Source organism: Lynx rufus, unplaced genomic scaffold (genome assembly GCF_022079265.1).
Source record: "Lynx rufus isolate CCGP_SWC_20201006 ecotype Redwood Valley unplaced genomic scaffold, mLynRuf1.p SCAF_1, whole genome shotgun sequence".
Lineage (NCBI taxonomy): Eukaryota > Metazoa > Chordata > Mammalia > Carnivora > Felidae > Lynx > Lynx rufus.
Genome location: NW_025814823.1, coordinates 210,534,687 through 210,539,506, shown reverse-complemented (window position 1 = coordinate 210,539,506; position 4,820 = coordinate 210,534,687). Strand labels below are relative to the sequence as shown.

At 37.7% G+C, this 4,820-nt stretch overlaps 1 non-coding gene across 1 annotated transcript; it reads left to right on the top strand.

The window, feature by feature from the left end:
- The first annotated feature begins 571 nt into the window (after nt 1-571).
- Nucleotides 572-674, top strand: LOC124523009 (U6 spliceosomal RNA). Its single transcript, XR_006964893.1, has one exon. It is a non-coding gene; the product is annotated as a U6 spliceosomal RNA (small nuclear RNA).
- Nucleotides 675-4,820: the final 4,146 nt, after the last annotated feature.

Here is a 4,820-nt window from a genome sequence, read left to right as displayed (position 1 = left end):
CAAATGAGGCGAGTCCTGTGATTATCCCAGCATACTGTCTTACGAGGGATTCCAGGCTGTAGTGCAAGAAAGGGGAACACAGGTGGAGCCTGGGTGATTCCCTGACTTGAGGCGGAGCTGTAAGTGTGCAGTGAACAAGATGGCTAGAGGTCACAGGAAAAAATACTGGAGAGAAAAAGAGCTTTCTAGACAGAGATACCTGATGATCTGCAGAGTTTCCCTTGAATTTTCACTTGAGTACTAGCTAGCAAATTCATTTGAGGAAACTGCCTTAGACCAGGGACAGAATCTCCTGGAAAGGTAGAGAAAGAGTACCAAGCACCCATACAGAGACAGAATAGTGTTTGCACCCAGAATTCACACTGGGAACCTCATGATTCACAAAGCAGTAGGTAGAGTACTCAGAAAGATGTCATCTTGGTAGTGGGGAATAATCAGACCTATACTGAGGACAGTTCTGATCTCACTTAATAAATCATAAAAGCAAGACCCCCCCAAATCAAACTGTTTTCACAAAATGTAACTGCGCCCTGGAACAAAGTACAAAAATATTTATAGAAATGTAGAGCACACGCTTCGGCAGCACATATACTAAAATTGGAACGATACAGAGAAGATTAGCATGGCTCCTGTGCAAGGATGACATGCAAATTCGTGAAGTGTTCCATATTTTTTTTTCACTCTTAAGTGGATCCTGAGAAACTTAACAGGAACCCATGGGGGAGGGGAAGGAAAAAAAAAAAAAGAGGTTAGAGTGGGAGAGAGCCAAAGCATAAGAGACTCTTAAAAACTGAGAACAAACTGAGGGTTGATGGGGGGTGGGAGGGAGGGGAGGGTGGGTGATGGGAATTGAGGAGGGCACCTTTTGGGATGAGCACTGGGTGTTGTATGAAAACCAATTTGACAATAAATTTAATATATTGAAAAAAAAAAAAGAAATGTAGAGCACATATCAAGGTAAAACTCACAATGACTGGCATCCAATAAAAAATTACCAGGGGAGTACCTGGGTCGCTCAGTCAGTTAAGCATTTGACTCTTGATCGGAGCTCAGGTCATGATCTCACAGTTCGTCGGATAGAGCCCTGCATGGGGCTCTGCACTGACACTGCAAAGCCTGCTTGGGCTTCTCTGTCTCCCTCCTCTCTGACCCTTCCCCAATCACACTTGCTCTCTCTCTCTCAGTAAATATATAAACTTAAAAAAAAATTAATGTCCACTCTCACCGCTGTTGTTTAACATAGTGTTGGAAGTGCTAGCATCAGCAATCAGACAACAAAAGGAAATCAAAGGCATCAAAATTGGCAAAGATGAAGTCAAGCTTTCACTTTTTGCAGATGACATGATACTATACATGGAAAATCCGATAGACTCAATCAAAAGTCTGCTAGAACTGATACATGAATTCAGGAAAGTTGCAGGATACAAAATCAATGTACAGAAATCAGTTGCATTCTTATACACTAATAATGAAGCAACAGAAAGACAAATAAAGAAACTGATCCCATTCACAATTGCACCAAGAAGCATAAAATACCTAGGGATAAATCTAACCAAAGATGTAAAATATCTGTATGCTGAAAACTATAGAAAGCTTATGAAGGAAATTGAAGAAGATATAAAGAAATGGAAAAACATTCCGTGCTTATGGATTGGAAGAATAAATATTGTCAAAATGTCAATACTACCCAAAACTATCTACACATTCAATGCAATCCCAATCAAAATTGCACCAGCATTCTTCTTGAAGCTAGAACAAACAATCCTAAAATTCATATGGAGCCACAAAAGGCCCTGAATAGCCAAAGTAATTTTGAAGAAGAAGACCAAAGCAGGAGGCATCACAATCCCAGACTTTAGCCTCTACTACAAAGCTGTAATCATCAAGATAGCATGGTATTGGCTCAAAAACAGACACATAGACCAATGGAATAGAATAGAAACCCCAGAACTAGACCCACAAACGTATGGCCAACTCATCTTTGACAAAGCAGGAAAGAATATTCAATGGAAAAAAGTCTCTTTAACAAATGGTGCTGGGAGAACTGGACAGCAACATGCAGAAGGTTGAAACTAGACCACCTTCTTACACCATTCACAAAAATAAACTCAAAATGGATAAAGGACCTGAATGTGAGACAGGAAACCATCAAAACCCTAGAGGAGAAAGCAGGAAAAGACCTCTCTGACCTCAGCCATAGCAATCTCTTACTTGACACATCCCCAAAGGCAAGGGAATTAAAAGCAAAAGTGAACTACTGGGACCTCATGGAGATAAAAAGCTTCTGCAGAGCAAAGGAAACAATCAACAAAACTAAAAGGCAACCAACGGAATGGGAAAAGATATTTGCAAATGACATATCGGACAAAGGGCTAGTATCCAAAATCTATAAAGAGCTCACCAAACTCCACACGTGAAAAACAAATAATCCAGTGAAGAAATGGGCAGAAAACATGAATAGACACTTCTCTAAAGAAGACATCCGGATGGCCAACAGGCACATGAGAAGATGCTCAACGTCGCTCCTTATCAGGGAAATACAAATCAAAACCACACTCAGATATCACCTCACGCCAGTCAGAGTGGCCAAAATGAACAAATCAGGAGACTATAGATGCTGGAGAGGATGTGGAGAAATGGGGACCCTCTTGCACTGTTGGTGGGAATGCAAATTGGTGCAGCCACTCTGGAAAACAGTGTGGAGGTTCCTCAAAAAATTAAAAATAGACCTACCCTATGACCCAGAAGTAGCACTGCTAGGAATTTACCCAAGGGATACAGGAGTACTGATGCATAGGGGCACTTGTACCCCAGTGTTTACAGCAGCACTCTCAACAATAGCCAAATTATGGAAAAAGCCTAAATGTCCATCAACTGATGAATGGATAAAGAAATTGTGGTTTATATACACAATGGAGTACTACTTGGCAATGAGAAAGAATGAAATCTGGCCCTTTGTAGCAACGTGGATGGAACTGGAGAGTGTGATGCTAAGTGAAATAAGTCATACAGAGAAAGACAGATACCATATGTTTTCACTCTTATGTGGATCCTGAGAAACTTAACAGAAACCCATGGGGGAGGGGTAGGAAAAAAAAAAAAAAGAGTTTAGAGTGGAAGAGAGCCAAAGCATAGGAGACTCTTAAAAACTGAGAACAAACTGAGGGTTGATGGGGGGTGGGAAGGAGGGGAGGGTGGGTGATGGGTATTGAGGAGGGCACCTTTTGGGATGAGCACTTGGAAACCAATCTGACAATAAATTTCATATATTGAAAAAAAAAATTATGCAACTTATTACTAGGGATGAGGGAAAATACAACCCATAGTAAGGGAAATAATCAAAATAAACTCAGAACAAAATAAATGTTAGAATTAGAAGACAAAAAATATTAAAACTGTGATTATAAGTATATTCCTTGTGTTCAAAAAGTTAAATAGAGACGTGAAAGATATAAAAAATAGACTCATTTTCAGCTCAGTTCATTATCCCAGGGTTGTGGGTTCAAGCCCCACAACAGGCTCTATGCTGAGGGTGGAGCCTGTTTAAGATTCTCTCTCTTTCTCCCTCTGCCGCCTCCCTAACTCTTGCTCACTCTATCTCTAAAGTAAATAAAATGAAAAAAATAATTAAATAAATAATAATGTGATATATAGAGAAAAGAGATTTTTAAAAAATGAACAGAGCATCAATGAGCTGTTAGGCAACCTCAAGTGAACTAATATATGTGTAATTTGAGTCACCAAAAGAGATAAGAGAGTTGAGAAGGCAGGAAAAAAATTTTTTTTAAATAATAGCCAAAATTTTTCCCATTGATGAAAATGATAAGCCCATAAATTCAAGCACAAGAAAGATAAAGAAAACTACACCAAGTCACATCGATTTGTTCAAAACCAATGATAAAAAAAATTTAAAAGCAGTTAGTGAAAACATGTGTCTAACACATGTGATATACAGCACAAGAAAACTAAGGTTAGGAGCAGATTCCAGATTAGAAGCAATGCAAGTGAGGACAGTAGAGCAACATCTTCGAAAGTATGGAAAGAACAGTACTGTCAATCCAGACTTCTACTCCAAGCAAAAATATCTTTCAAATATGAAGGCAAAATAAATAATTTTTTTACACACAAAAAGCTGAAAAAAACCTAATCACTATAAGACTCTCACTATAAGAAATGCTAAAGGAGGTCCTTCAGGCAAAAGGAAAATTATATCAGTTAGAAATGTTGATCTATACAAAGGAATGAATATCACTGGAAATGGTAACTACATAGGTAAGTATATAAGATGTTTTCTTATTATTTAAATACATTTAGAGGACAACTGTTTAAACAAAAATATTAACAATGGTGTGTGAGATTTATAGCATTTGCAAAAATAAAATCTGTGGCAGCAATAACACAAAGATCAAAAGGGAAGAAATAAAAGTATGCTGTTCTAAGATTCTTAGACTATGCGTAAAGTGCTACAATGTACTTCAAGGTAAGCTGTGATAAGTGAAAGGTGTAACTTAAACCCTTGAAACAAGAAAACAAAAAGTTAGAGCTAAAAAGACAACAAAGGATTATAATTTAAAAAATACTTTGAGAGAATGAGTAAACAAGTTGAAGACTGGGAGAAAATATTTGCCTAAGACATATCTGATAAAAGACAGTTGTTATCCAGAATATACAAATAACTTTTAAAAACTCAACAATAATAAAATGACCAATATGATTTGAAAATTGACAAAAACCTGAACAGACACCTCATCAAAGAAGATGTACAGATGACAAGAAAATGTATGGAAAGATGTTCAACATCAAAATTGTTGAACAGAATT